Here is a 16,205-nt window from a genome sequence, read left to right as displayed (position 1 = left end):
CAATGAGAAATGGAGACCAGACTACAGCAATTAAATTCTAGACACCACAAAGGCAGAGAGTTAGCAAAGGAATTTGAAGAGATGGAGCTTGAAGTTAAACAAAAGCTACAAGAGGAATGTAAAAAAAGACAAAATTTAGGAGAGCATATATTTTTTGTTAACATCTCTATATGTCAGAAACTAAACATTCCTATTTTTGTATCTTCAAATATGAAATCTATTTTCTAGAGATATTATTAAATGCCATTAAAGTTTTACCCTATTTTACTAAAAGGACATAAGCACCTGAAATTCATCAGGTGACTCAATTCCTTCATTTCTAACTTTACATATTGCCCTACAGAAGACAACACAGACTGTTCAGAGTCCATAAAGCTAGGAGTATATAAAGTAGTCCCTCATTACCTAATGTGGAATACAGTCAGTATAAAGATACACATCCACAGTCATCTGGTTTCCAGCAATATTTCAGTTTTTAGGAGTGGTGTGAAGATATAATTACGCATGCTTGAGTCTCTTCCTGACAGACAATTGCCTTCTGCCTCCATCCATGACACATCATCAACACTTCTGTAACCTTCTGTTGCCTTTTCTATATCTGCCTCTAGGAAATCTCATCTCAAATACTCAAAAGATTTTGTTCATCAAAAAAGGTTCACAAAAAGTCCCAATAATTTTTTTGTTAATGTTACACAGTTTACACAAGCAAGTTTACATGTCAGTCTGTACAATCTATTTATGAAAGACAGGAATTTTGTATCCTTCTAAAATTAAATTTTTATTTAACTCCTTTGATACTCAAAAGTAAATTTATTACAGAAATAGAAAGTTCATAGCCTTCCACTTGTTTGCAAGTTGTAGGTAACTGTCTTGGACACTATGAAGCAGACAATTCAGTCAAACAGCTGTCCATGTTATGCTCTGCTTCACTGCACTAAATGTGGCACAAAATTTTAATTATTTAATGCTGAGAAAATGTCACGTATCACAGAGATGAATGTGGTTTATACAGATAAGTACCCATTGGAAAAGGCTTCTGGATAGATGTGTCTTTAAAGAGCAAATGTGAGCTGACAGCATAGCTTCAAACACACCACCACAAACCAAAAACTTTACCCTTGCCATCACATAAAAATCTCAGATGATACAGGCACTTCAGTAGTTGATGTAACTTTTCTCCACCAGGTCAGACATGAGATGATATCTGAATTTCTGCTTCCTTTGACTAATTGTGTAAGAAATTATCTCACAATGACCCAGTTTTATTAGCTAATGAGCATGCAATTAACTCACGTTTTACCACTTAGAGGTCTGTATGGAAGGTTGTTCATTCACATTAAGAGAACACAGAATATAATTCCTACAGAATCAAGACACCTCATATGAGCAAAAAGGAAGCAGATTAATTCATGGGGTACCTTATGGTCCAACTTAAAATACTGCAGCTATATGGCAACAGAAAAAAACATGGCACTCCCTTTAACATGCACTGTTTTCTTGGAAGCAAATTGCATCAACATGGCTGAATCTTTTCTAAACTTCATGGGGTAAAAAGAATAGTGAGTGTACCTTGTGTGAGAATGTATGACAGAGTTGCAGCTGCAGAAACATTTGCATAAAGCAGCAGCCCACCCATACTTATGATGTATACACCTCCCAGAAAAAGTCTTTACTCGATATGGGGGCCCTGAAGGCAAAGTACAAAGATGATCTAAGCAAGAAGAGGTACAAATAAGTCATCAGATATGTATGGTCTGTATGGTGTGTGTCAAGCTTTAATACATGTGTGGCACAATTAAGTAGCACCTGTGTTTCAGTTTTCAGATACTTGTTTTTAAACAGTGTCTCTGCCATTAAGAAAATATAGCAAATTATGAAAATTGTGTCCTTCAAGTCTGACATACACCATGTGTTCAAACAAACACGCACACACATAAACAACTTCCTAAGTGGAGCAGCGTTACTCATTCAGAAATCTCATGACAGGGAGCTGTTCGCAAAGAGACCCAATATGTTTTTCTAATATATTTTAAAACAATACCTTTAAATGCAAGTCAAAGTTCACTTAGAATAGAAAATGAATTTGTTTTCTCATGGAGTTGTGTAGATTCTAATTAAAGTAGGTATAATTGTAACAGAATAGATGAGGGTAAGTGACCGCAATTTGAATTCCCTTTGGTGTTCTAATGAAGTGCTTTAAACCTGATAAGAATGGTCAGTCTTAGTGTTCAACTTGTTCTACTTGTGCTTATTATAATAACAACAAACAAAACCTGATTTCTTTCTGTGGTAGTTATTTCCAGTAAACCAACAGAATTGCAATCCAAGCTACCCAATACCTTCACTCAGTATTATTCAGCATTTTGTTTTCCAACTAGCTTTATTTCACTACAGTTTTGAAAAACAGACAGTAGATATAAATGAATTAACTTTGAAGGAGCATGTTTTGAGTTTTGCCTACTCTCTCCCTTTTTCTGCTCCCCTGCCAAACCCCCTCCTTGATATTTCAGGGCTAACAGCTATCCTTTTCTTTGCAGCAGCAAAGAGCTCAGAATATATACAAAAACATTTTGCACTGTGAATATCTATAGTAACTTATCATTCATGCATCTAAACGTACAGAAATAAGGGAACTATTGAGCTAAAGTGAATGTTCTTCAATTTGCTGGATGTTATCAAATGTATGTTTATGCCATTACTTAAGAATATCAAGTAGATAATTTAAACCTTAAAGGATGTCACGACAGTCTGTAAATAGAACACATGCAAGCAGATTGTTTCACCTGGATAAAATACTGATGTGATTGCCCTTAGAAAAGAAATCACTGATGTGTCAGAGATACATTTTTAAACCCCCAGAAACTTCTGAAGGTCTAAAACGTATCTTAAGTCTTTTTACCAGCTGTGCATGGATATACAGGGAGAGAAGCCACCCTAAACAGTATTCAGCTTTTATCTAATATCAGGATATGTTTGTTACCTTGCAATATCATTTTAATACCCTGTCATATTTGCCTAATTCCACGGCAGCCATTCTGTCCTGTTTAAACACTGAATGTTGATGAACCTTAGATAAAAATAACAAGGGTAATTGAAACTAATGAAAAAACAGATACCTAGAAACTGGCTTAAAATAGGCTTAATGGAAGAGCAGAAAACCCTAAAATTAAAGAAAATGAAGCGTCAAACCTCTTGGTTTCAAAATAATTCAATAAAGGTTTAAATATGGTATAACATGCTAAAATCTCAATTAAAAACTTTAACCATTTACTTAAGAATTAACATGTAGTGAATCTGACTAAGTATTTTGAATTACACATTATTTTTATCCAAACACTCTTTGGAAGTATATAATGAACTTCTTTTAAGTAAGTGTTAAGACCACCAGAACTTAACATTTCATGCACAGATAATGACACAGTCAGGCCAACTATGATTACTGTTTATTACAGCATTTTTGTTTTAGAGAATTCATGAAAGCATCAATGCTAAGTAAGGTGATGACTTTTGACAAGAACAATAATAATCTGGGCTGAAAGAAAATATGTATTGCAGTATAAGCCCTAGTGGACAGTAGGGCACACAATAAAACTACCAGACATAAAATGTTAGGGGTATAAAAACTTAAAATTTTTAGAAACTCCCTATTGACTAGTTGTTTGACATATGGCTAACAGAAAACATGGAACAAGAATGACACCTAGTGGTGGCATGGCCTTTCCATCAGGGAGGTTTCTTGTTTCTCTTCATGTGCAAATATACAGTCACATATATACCCACAAACATACATGTTGTCCCGGTCTTGTAACTGATTTTACTTTTCAGACTTCTCAAATCAGTGTTCTTCACCCCCACTGTCTCATGAGATTACAAGCTGTCCCTGACTCAGCTTGTAATCTCATGAGACAATCTATAAATACCAGGTAAAGGAGAGCTGACCTTAAATTTGCTCCATTTAAATTCCTCAAGCCTGACAGCTGCAGAATGCCGATGTGCAGAAGCAAGCATATATACATTTTTGCCTTAACTTCTTTTTGATTGACTAAATGGTCATTTTTTAATCAACTGACCCCCTCAGATTTGCTTTCATTAGCTATCAATTTTCTTTGAAGAATTCTTAGAAGTATTAAAAAGAGAAGAAAATATTTCTGAACTTTGGCTGAACAGGGATCTATCTTGCACTACAATCAGATCTTCAAAAAAGGCTGAAAGATTGATTGCAAATGGAACTAGCACTTGTATATGGATGAATGTATTGAATAAAATTCCCAGGCAAAATTAAAATAAATTATATATTTTTAAATATATTCCTGACAGAAATGCTTTGTAATGCTCAGTTTAATTTAAAAATAGTGATGTCATTATCCTTTCTTAATATTTACCTGAAAATAACAAATGCAAAATCTTATAGAATCCATAAACAAGCAGGAAAAAAAAGACTAGTTTTCCAAAACCATGTGCCTTAAATAAGCAGTAAGGCTTTCATTGTTCCCTGAAATATTCTACCCTGTGCTCTCCTCAGAAATACATGAATACTGTTGATTGACAAAAGCCTGCAGAGATATGAATCAGAACATTTTAATGTTAATTTATATGAAGATATAATGATATTCTACTGCATATTTTTCTGCTTCTGAATCTATTTCTGGACCACTAGTAATAAAAAGGCACTGCTTCTTTCAAAGATTTAATTACAAATCTCTAGAGAAAACAGTGCAATGGAATTTAAACATTGTCACAGTCACTAACCTCAAGCTAAACATAGAAAGCACATCTGATACAGTCCTTCACTTTACTTTTCAGTAGTGGTAAAAATGCACACCTAATATTAGTTATATTTATTTACATGCCATGCTACATTATAGTGACAAGACCTAAGAAAATGCCTAGATTAATTCTAGACAGACAAAATGGACTCTGCTGTCCACAAGCATATCCTTGTGAGTCAGGCTTGAGAAGTGCTATGAGCTTTCCTACAATATAAACAAAGATTTTTTTTTCATAGATAGCATGACAGACTGCAGCATGGTGTAACCCTAGACAGCAGCCAGGCACCACACAGCCTCTCACCTACTGCCCCTACAGTGGGACAGAATTGGGAGAGAAAAAGAGAGAAAACTCCTGAGATATACACAGTTTAACAGATAAAGCAGAAGTCACACTCGCAAGCAAAGTGAAAAAAGGAATTAATTCTCATGGGCAGGCAGATATTCAGCCATTCCACAAAAGCAGGACTCCCAAGTTCCCCCTTTTTTTCCCCCAGCTTTATATACCAAGCACGGCAGCCACCATCTGTTGTGGGATATGCCTTGAGTCATTTGGGATCATTACTCTCAGCTGTGTCACCTCTCAGCTCTGTGTACCCCCAGCCACCTTGCTGCTGAGTTGGGGTGAGATGCAGAGAAGGCCTTGGCTCTGGGTGAGCACTGCCCAGCAATAAAGAAAATATCCCTGTATTTTCAGCACTGTGTTCAGAACAAATCCAATACACAGCCCCATACCAGCTCCTATGAAAAGAATTACCCCTATTGCAGCCAAAACCAGCACAGGCTGCTAGATAAGTGTCTTAATATGCTCGCCCCTTTGTTGAGGATGAATACAGATTCCTGAGAAATACTATTTCTCATGTTACAAAAATTGCAGTCTAATCTAAATCTTGTGAAATGCTCTTGAATGATTTTGGTAGACTAGGTCAGAAAGACATCATTCAAAAAATTCATAATGGTGACACATTGAGATTTCTATCATTAAAATCATGTGGAGGGGAGACTGCAGGGATGTAAACATGTTCTGTTAAAAGATGTGTGGCTTTATCATTGCATTATAGCTGTAATTCATTTTACAGCAATCAATTTAGTCAATGGATGTAGCAAGAGTTTCCTCTTCTTTTTCAAGAAAAATGTGATTATCTAATTAAGTTGCTTGTGTAGAACTGAGATTTTTGTTGTTAGGTTTCTGATTTCTGTTTAGACTAAGTCTAAACAGAACTTCCTTGTGACCGAAGTTCTCCACCTGTAAAATGGAGAAAGTAATTTCTGTCTACTCCCTTTTATTCAGCTCTTCCTGCTTAGGTGGTAAAGTATTCAAGAAAAAGCATGTATTGATTTATTTGAATAGATAGATTTTAGTAGCAAGAGAGCATTCTTGCTCAGGTCACCAGAAGGATCTAGACTGATTAGGATTAAAAAACAATGGCTGTTGCCTTGTTGCCTTTTTCCCAACCTGGGAATGCAACTTGTGATAATTTTAGTAAGGAGGTAATGTAAGAGCAGCTCTTTAATTGAAGGCCTTCAGGGGCAGTTATGGAAAGACGCCCAGAAAAGCCCAGCGGTGAGTACATTTTTATAGGTTTTAGGAAATTAGCATAATGGATAAAAAATACCAATTAGGAGGACAAGTGGTGATGCAATTCCCCTCCAGGTCAAGCTCCTTCTCTGGAGTCCCCTCTTCTGCACCAGTTGTACTTTGTCCATGAGAATGTGTCATGAAGAGTTCCTCTCAGCCTTGATTCCCAGGAAGAACCAAAATAGTGCAGGGGCCTTGTGCCCCCAGGGCTTGGAGTTCTGGAATTTGTTTTGTCTTTCTGCCTAGAGAAAGGCCATGGAAAAATACTGGAAAACTAGCCACTAATACAATAGGATTAAAGAACAACAAATATATGTGCAAATACAGACCACATATGGAAGAAAAAAGGTAAAAACCAAACAGCATCAGCCTAACACCTCAGGTCAGAGGAGCCTGACTTGTCTGTTGCCCCATCCTTCACATCCTTCATTTACTGGTGTATATTTGAGTCTATCACAACTCTGTTGTTTCTTTGTTCTTCCTTCTTTCTCAAGGAAGGCAGCAAAAGTTAGTTGTATCTCTGTTGGTAGATTTGAGAGTTCTAGGGAATATTCCCAGGCATGGAACTCTTTATTTATTGAGGTAGATTGCCAGATTTTCTCACACTGTTCTAAGACAGAAAGTTGTCAATTTTTCAAGGAATGCTTGGGCATGGTTCCAGTTTCAGTTTTCTTTATAAAGTCTTTAGTGGAAATGGTAAGCTATAAAAGAGGTTAGAACAAAATATGTGTGGTATGGTCAATGTTTAAAAAATGTGTGACCACAGTGAACGGCCACTAGCAAACAAAATGGATAATTTCTCATCAGCACCATAACATCTGGATGCCTCTTTGAAGCACATATTTCTGAAGCTACCTGAATTACAAACTCACCACAACATTTTGTAACAAGTATCTCTATGAAACTTTCCTTAAACTTCTGGCTTATTTCTACTCCTTTTATGTTTGTTGCACAAATACTTCCTGCATTCTTCTGAAGCCGTAGAGCTCTTCTAGAAGAAAAAAATAAGGAAGAAAGCAAAGAGAAACTGCCTAATTTTTCTCACTTATTAAATCTTAATTTAAATGGTGTCTAAATTAATAATTCATAGCAAATACATTGTGTGATTAATCAAACTCCCTTTTGTATTATGCACTTTTGTATTATGGTATTATTTGCATTACAAATATATGTTATTTATTTTCTCAGTGTAACTGTTCTTAAAACTATAGTTTAAGAAAAGAGCTGGCATTTGAGTATATCTGGGAGAGTAAACAGAAAGGCATTATTTTAAATGTGTTTAAAATATTGATTCTGTGTCCTATAAATATTTTTAAGTTATCATACCTGAAGTAAATTTGCTACCACAGTATTTAGCAGCCAGCTGCAGAGTAGAAATTGAAGACCTTAGCGTAAGCCCTTGCAAATTACTTCAGGGAACTGCATCGGTTTACTTGTAGTTCATACATTTGCACAGGAAGTTCCAGTTTATATGTTAGATCTTTCTCTAGCTCATTTAATTTCCTCTGTATCAAGCACATTACAAGTGGGAAGTGGACCCTGCCCTTTGCATCCCACAATCTCCCATATTTCCCACTTTCTGTTAATTTTTGAAAGTGAGAGATATTTTCCCTCCACTCTTTGTAAATAAATCTCAGATTACCTCTTTTTGTATATTCATACCAGAAAATCATCCTGCCCTGAATATTCATTTGAAAGGCATTGTGAAAAGGAGGCGCACATAGTGAACCAAGTTCATTTGAACAAGACCCACAATAATCCTTTAAACACCATCTTCAAGTCTAGAATGAAGGTTAAGGTCATTTCTTGTTCTGTCTCCACATCGAATAACGGAAAATCCCAATTTCCTGTTACAAGCATGTGTGTAGAAAATCCACTTTAACAGCTGAAATAGCTGGAATTTGGAGCTTGTGTCCCTAACCTACCCAGGTGAGTTTTAATATGCTTTGCTTGCTCAGAAAAGTGAGGAGACTATTTCATCACACTTAGAGTCTGTTGAAGGAATTAAACTGTAAAAGCTAAAGAATACTGTCAGAGAGTTTTATTCACTTCAAGGTTTTCTCACTCTTTATGCAATAGGTCTTGCTTGGAAAAACATAGCCTTATGACCATGTGATTAAGACTGTTAAATACCCAGCAAATGACCTCGGCATCAAATAGAAAGAAGAGGAGCGATGAGAGAACAGAAGGAAATCTTGCATATCGGACCAGTGTAAGAGCAAAATGTAATCTCTTACCTTATCACCTTCACTATGTAGACAACTGCTGTAAAAAATCCTTTCTAAAAAAATGAATTTTCCAGAAAGTTATCAAAAATGAGAGTTCAGAAGAGAGAACAATTTACTGATATTCTGAACCTGAATAGTTGCCTGTGTAAGACTAGCTTTGTTTTCTTTTGCTTTAATTTGTTCTCAGTTTTATTACAACCCTTCAGGCTCTGGAAATGGGTATCTTCAATTACAAGTTATTTAAATCAGTTGTTCCAGAAACGTATTTGCTATTTTGATCAACTTTTGAATGCTAATTAGAATATTCTTCCTACCGCTTTTCTCCTTAGGAGCTAAAAACTCAGCTGTGTAAATCAGCTTTTGATGATGTACACAGTGGTATGTTTGACTCTGAATGTTTAAAGAGAAGGAAATGTTGCAATAGCATATTTACCGCAACGGTATTTGATTGCTCTTTGTCAAGAATAGCAAAGAATGGCAGAGGAAAAACAGGTTTTATATCTAAGTGGTTAGACTGCAGTTCAGGAGATCAGTTATTTTCAATCAGTTTTTATGAATGAGTTTCTTAAAAGATTGGTTAGGTCTTTTTCCACAATGCTTTTCCTGTCTGAAAATTAAATCCCAGTCCCTTATCTCAAAAATGGAACACAAATTTTCCTACCACACCAAAATGATTTGAGGCTGTTTCCAAAGCTTTCAACACCCTCCCAAAAAATCATGAGTACTGCATATGACCTGGGGAGTAACTTTATTTTTTTCTATTTAAACAGTGGAATATCTACAGGAAAATGAGCTACATTTTCTTCATCACTCTCTAAAGCGTGCCTGGTCACTCCGACTGGGTCGGGGACTTCGGGACACGCTTGGTGGTAGTAAAGAGAGAGTCTTCCACCAGGCGAGAGTCTCTCAGGCGGCTTTATTCTGAGGGCTTAGGGGAGGGAAGGCGAGGGAGGTGAAGGGACGCAGCCACTCAGAGGGCGAGCCAGCTCTGAGAGCCCCGAACCAGGGCGGGGCAGGGTTTATAACTGTAACAGGGAAGGAGGGTCAGGGTACAGAGCATCCAACCGGGTGAGGGTATGAGGGTGGAGTCAAGCAGGAGTGACACGGCAACGGCCAACTGGGATAGAGGGAAGGAGTGGTTTTGGGGGAGGAACCAATGGGGGTACAAAGAACTTAGAACTTTCTAGAACAAAGGGAAGGAGTACAAAGTGATTGACATAAACTGGGGGAAGGGAGAACAGATAACTGACAACTCGGGAGGCGGGAAAAATACACATCTGTGGCCTCCCATGGCAAGGCAGGGAGGTCACTAACCACAGCCCCTCCCACACTCTCCACACTACCTTTTCCCCAAAAGGTATTTACTTCATGATTAAATTGTGTAGGATGCTAAATAGTAGCCAAACCTAGTGTAGGATCCTGCCAAATCAGCATGATGTGCCTAGTGAGACAAACACGATTTCTCCTCTCAGTCCATTAAAACAAATTTACCTGACTTAAGACCCAGAGTGCTCACCCCTGGTGTGCTAGGCATGAAGGTGCTGCAGTTCCTGGTGTCCAGGTCCAGCCTGAACACTGAGACTGAACACACTGTGGTAAGATAGGGACAGGCGAAGCGGAAGATTACCGGGATGTCACGGAAAGACAGGCCCCTTCCCCCCTTCTCTCTCCCCTGCTTATCTGCTACCCCAGGAGTCAGAAAAGAATGTAGCCACACCTGCCCTGGTAAAGTTCCACTACCCACTATCCTCTGAAACCCCCAGCCCCCCTCTGACGTAGCAAAGACCCCTAAACCTATTTAAACCCATGAGATAAGATAATAAACGCTTTCGACCGTCCACCAAATTGGTGCCAGCGTGTGTCGTTAGTCCGAGTAGCCCGGGCGAAGCCGGGCTGCCGTGCTGTCTTCTTGTAACCAGGTCGCCGTTGTCTTTTATAAAGGCAACATCTGGTGCCGAAACCCGGGACAAAATTTGCCCGGTGGACGGGTTTCACCTGGACAGAAGCAGCGGCCAGGACGGTGGAACCGTACCCAGGCGTAGGGGAGACGTCCCCGGACCCGCGAGCGTCATGGACAGCGTCGCCTGGGTCGTAAGTATGAGGCAATGGAATATCGCATTTAAGCTCAGGGACTTTTATCTTGCTATAGCAAGACTGCCTGGGCTTGGAGCAGCCGAATGCTCAGTGGATGCCATGCATCCGGGGATATGGAAACAGTATACAGCCACGCTAGCCAGAGAAGCAAAATCCTCAGGCGAAAGCGTTACGGCACGGAGCAAGGTAAAAAAAACCCCGCACAAAGCAATAGAAAAGCAGGAGACGCGGAGTGCAGCACATATGTGTTTATTAGTCAAACCCGAGCTCGGGGGGGGGGCGAAAGCGCAGACCGTCCCTGAGGAGGGTCCACCCGAGACCGGAGACCCGAGAGGGCTCAGCGCGGCACCCCCTTCCCCGGATCAGAGCCCGGCCCGGCCCCGCCGGGGAGCGGAGCCCAGCCCGGCACAGAGGACCGTTCCCGCCGGAGCCCGGGGCGGCGCGTTCCGGGCGCCGCAGCCCCGCTTCCGCCGGAGCGCGCTCCGAGCGCCGCGGCCCCGCTCCCGCCGGAAATCGGACCCACCCGCGGCTCCGCGCCGCTTCCCCGCCGGCGCGCCGAGCGGAGCGGCGCCGAACCCCGCCGCAGAAACCCCCCGGGACACCCCCGCCGCGAAAAACCCCCGAGAAACCCCCGCCGCAAAAAAGCCCCGAAAAGCCGCGGCTTGCCGACACGTCCCGCCGCCGCCGCCGGTCAGAGATCCGCGGTCAAAGGCGCAGCCGCGCGCGGGGCGCTCTTGGCGAGAGCCGGCGGGAGAGACCGGAGTCGCAGGGGCCGCGGCTCGGGGAGAACCCCTGGCCGCGCGGCCATGCGGTCGTTTTGAAAATGGCGCCGAATGCCGCGGAGGGGGGCGGAGCCCGAGCGGTCCCGGCGCGAAAACTCGGACACCGCGCGACTTCAAGTGCGCGCGCGCGCGGGAGAAAGGGGCGGAGAGCGGCTCGGAGCACAGAGCCAATCAGCGGCCGCGCCGGGAGCCGCCACCATATAAGGCAAAAACCACCCCCCGCGGGGGGCGCGGCGAGCCGGGGGGGCGGGGGCGGCCCCTCCCCCGCGGGGAGGAGCGAGCCCGGAGCCGAACAAAACGGCGCGGGGCCCCGGAAGTACGCTGGCATTTCATTTCCGGCGCGGAGCCTGGCAACAGCTTTACCAGCTCCTCCGAGCCGGCGAGAGCGCGCGGGCGGGGGGGGAGCGCGCGGGCGGGGGGGGAGCGCGCGGGCGGGGGGGGCGCGCGGGCGAACTCAGCCCCCTCCCACCGCAAATAACGGCGCGCGCGCCGCAGGGTCAGCAAGAGACGCCCCCGATACAGGACCCCGGGGTAGCCCTGGCTATGAAAGTGGGGAGAAAGCCCCCGGGGATGTAGGAGACATACTGCCTCTGTGGCAGTCAGAACCCCCATGTGGTGAGACCATGAGAGCCACTGCTGCACACCACTGCTAACAACCGAACTTGACCCTCAAAACAAAACTAATGAGAAGCTATGAGTTCTGTTTGCAGGGCACGCTTGTGAACCATCCCAGTGACACACACACCCCTGCTCCAAAAAGAGATAACAGACCACCAAACTGCCAGACAACACCTGAAAATCCCACGGTGGTAAGATCCAAACATGCACAGTGTCTTTCTTCATGCAATTTTACTGCTACAAGCTTGTAGCCAAAGAAACAAGCTAGCCCAGACCACTACCCTCATCAGCTATTTAAGTGAGTCGTGCAACAAGTAACAAAGTGCTCAAAAAAGTCACCATAATAAATACCCCATCCTTCGTGTTATAGCCAGCCTGTTTAGAAGCTATTTTACTAACCCTAAATGAAACCAAATCAAACCTAACTAACCCATATTAGTTTTACTATGATATTAAACCCCCTTTTCTACGAAAGCAACGCTTTAGATACCCCCTTCAGTTACTCCACAGCCAATATTCCCCACCAGTACAAGTAAAACACCCCCCACAAAAGACCAATAAGTAAGTAGTCCCATCCACATTTAAAATGTAAGTTTGCCAAAAACCCAGAGTGAATCCTTATATATTCCTTACCAAGTTTAATAACTCTATCAACTTCTGTGTTCAAGTTCTGATTGTTTCTAAAGTCCTACATCACTCAGACGGAAAAATATACCATCTTCTCGAAGAACCTGACAGACTCCACAAAAGGGAAATCATCACAGATATAACTATCGCGATGCTGCTCGGCTTAAGAGCAGCTGGCACCGCCACGGGCGTCTCAGCCATCTCAACCCAGCAGCACGGACTCTCCCAGCTGCAAATAACCATCGACGAAAACCTGCAGAAGATCGAAAAATCCATCTCCTATCTAGAGAAATCAATCTCTTCGCTTTCAGAAGTAGTTTTACAAAATAAGCAAAGACTAGACCTTTTAAAGCCTTCAGCACCTGCCTTAGAAAATCTACCCTGATCTACTAAACCACCCTTTCCTTAACAAGTTACAAGTCTGTACCTCACTCCAATATCTCTATCTGCAACTACCTCATTTTGTATGTGATAAGGAGGGGGGAGATGTGGTAAGATAGGGACAGGCGAAGCGGAAGATTACCGGGATGTCACGGAAAGACAGGCCCCTTCCCCCCTTCTCTCTCCCCTGCTTATCTGCTACCCCAGGAGTCAGAAAAGAATGTAGCCACACCTGCCCTGGTAAAGTTCCACTACCCACTATCCTCTGAAACCCCCAGCCCCCCTCTGACGTAGCAAAGACCCCTAAACCTATTTAAACCCATGAGATAAGATAATAAACGCTTTCGACCGTCCACCAAATTGGTGCCAGCGTGTGTCGTTAGTCCGAGTAGCCCGGGCGAAGCCGGGCTGCCGTGCTGTCTTCTTGTAACCAGGTCGCCGTTGTCTTTTATAAAGGCAACAACACACACACACTTGGGACCAAAGCAGCAGATTAATCCCAAAATGAAAATAGTGCCTTTACAGCTGATGCCACAAAGAGCAATCACATAAATTTAAAGTAGCCTAATCAGGATTGGAACTAAATGAAAGAGGATCAAATGGTCCCATCTTGTTCCTATTTTCCACCAAACCAGACTCAAAGATTGCTAGCAGATCTCATGTCCTCCACACACACACCCTTACACAGAGCACTGTGCAGCAGGCCTAGACTTCCCTGCAGCCACTCCCCAGATCTCATGCCACAGCTACTGGCTAATCCAGATGGACGTGCTGCTGTCTCACGGAAACACATCATTCTTTACAGGAGCTGGCCCACAGGGCTCTGTTCTCCTCCACCACACGACTCTGTTCTCTTCTATATCTCCCAGACTGTCTGAACTGCTTGGCAGTTTGTCTGTCTTAAAGCCTCCAAGCTTCTAGTACAGAAATACACACAGAGAGCAGAGAACTGTGCATTCCCACAGCAAAATGTCTGGTGAATGTATAAGCTAGCTGCTTACACGTCTGTCCCTTTCATTCCCCTCTCTCTCCTTTCCTGTGCTTGTTCCCTCCACATCCAGCATTTCTCTGCCCCTATCTCTTCCCAAATAAACAGCCTGCTTCAAATTCCTTTTCCTGCATTCAATCCAGTCTTGCTACATCCACACCCAAGTCTGCTGTTTTTGAGGGACTGGAGAGAGGACTATAGGTTTGGTTATGTGAATGTTTTGTGAAACCTCCTTAAGGGAAGGCTATCAGTGTTGTTAGGTCTGTGGAGTTAATATCTGTGCCTGGATGCTTGTGTGTATCTGAATTCTGGTCTAGAAATTTATCTGGGCAAACTGTGAGGTTTATCTCACTTCTGTGCATAATTCTAAACTAACCAGGTGTTACATGTCAAGACAAATGTAATTCAGAATTTACTCAAAGTTTATGATGTCGAGACAAAAGATGGAAGAGAAGCAGGAATCAGACTGACAGCAGTGTTAAGATTTTATGGTTTATTTCATTAGTTAAGCTTTTTGAATATCAAATATCACAAGCTTTTGCAGCCTAGCTTGTCTCTTTGTGTAACTGAATATCTTTCAAAGCTAGAATTAACCACAAGCTGATTGTGAATTACAATCAGAACTCTGGCTTCACACGGATAACTGAGACTTGGCTGGATAACACTCAGGGATCCAAATGGATATCTACAGTTTGTTCTGAGGGAATATAAAATCAGTTTGTTACAGCGGTATAGTTACAGTTTTTGTAATACTTTTGTTCTTGAATTTTAGATTTGAGCACTTCTGAAGTGATAGATGTGTTAGATTTCAGAGTATTCTAAAATGCTTATTATTTCCTGTCTGGACCTGGAAAATAGTGGATTTGTAAGTGTGAAGTAGAGAATAAGAGGGTTTTCTAGTCATAAAAAGAAAATGGCGGGGGCGGGGGGAGTGAATAAGTAGTTCAGAAGTCATCCATATTTGGTGGTTCTGGCTTGGTAGCTGTGTGTTCACTGTGTGCAGGGGTATGCAGTGCATCAGATTCAGTGGAAATAAACAAAGGAAAAAGATTTTTTGCCACTGTGTATTTATGAGACTATTGACAGCCGCTCAGAGGAAAGAGCATACTAGTACAAAGATTTCCACTTAATGTGATCACTAGCTAATTTGATCCTTCCTGTTATTTGATTTGATCTCCAGGAAATAAATCATTTCCATCGATTCTTACTGTGGATTCTTATTGCTTATTTTGTTCACGTCCACTTCAGCTAATCCTAGATAATTCAATCAACATTTATTGAATCTGTCATGGAAAAGAGTAATCATGTTGTTTACAACATAAAAATAGATTTGTATCATGTGTCTTTTCTATTCTGCTTTTGAGTTTTCCTGCATCAGTAGATTATTAATTTAAATTGGTAGTTACCTTTGAGAGAAGCTGAAAATTAACATTTTATGGCACCTGCAGCATGGCCAAGCACAAGATAAAATTAAAAATGTAAATGCTATCAACATGTTTCTACTTTGATTTGTACTGATGTATGAAAGGGTCCACACTGTTGAAGTCAGGCAAGCTACACTGACAGGAAAGCAATCAAGCCAAGAGATTACATCCTTGGTCTGTTTGATCATTAGGTAATGAAAATGCACAAAATGTTGGTTTTAAATTGAAATTTCAATAGTCTTTTTCTCTGATCGTTTTATCAACATATACTTTCTTAATTCCACTGGGGAATAAATCATCTACTTGCTTAATATGATCCAAGTAAGGTGAAAAGAAATAGCCAGCCCATAATGAGAATTCAGTTGAGTCAGTGGCTGTGAAATATGTGGGTGGTAAAAATTAAGTTAATTATAATGGGAGCATTAATTAGTCTTTTGAACCACTAATGCAAAGGGATTTCAGACTAGCTACTACTATTAACATGAAGGGGTGCCATGGAAGTGATTCTCTCCCTCATTGGCTAGTGATCATATTTCCTAGGCATCAAGTGTGAAAATACATAATCTTCTTAAACACAAATACTTTCTACATCTTCACCTCAAAATATGGGACCCCAAACAAGTTCCCCTATTGAGTAATGGATAATTAGGACTGGATTTTAGTTCAGATTTCGGTTTTGTGACTGCCTGTCTTATGAAGACACCAGTATAAAAGAAAG

At 41.5% G+C, this 16,205-nt stretch overlaps 1 pseudogene; it reads left to right on the top strand.

The window, feature by feature from the left end:
• The window catches only part of LOC100229729 (FSD1-like protein), a 106,657-nt pseudogene that overhangs the window by 69,072 nt on the left and 21,380 nt on the right, over positions 1–16,205 (top strand).

The sequence above is a fragment of the Taeniopygia guttata genome, chromosome 3, assembly GCF_048771995.1.
Source record: "Taeniopygia guttata chromosome 3, bTaeGut7.mat, whole genome shotgun sequence".
In the NCBI taxonomy this organism is placed as follows: domain Eukaryota; kingdom Metazoa; phylum Chordata; class Aves; order Passeriformes; family Estrildidae; genus Taeniopygia; species Taeniopygia guttata.
The sequence above is the reverse complement of the archived record's forward strand: the minus strand, read 5'-3'. Positions and strand labels throughout refer to the sequence as shown.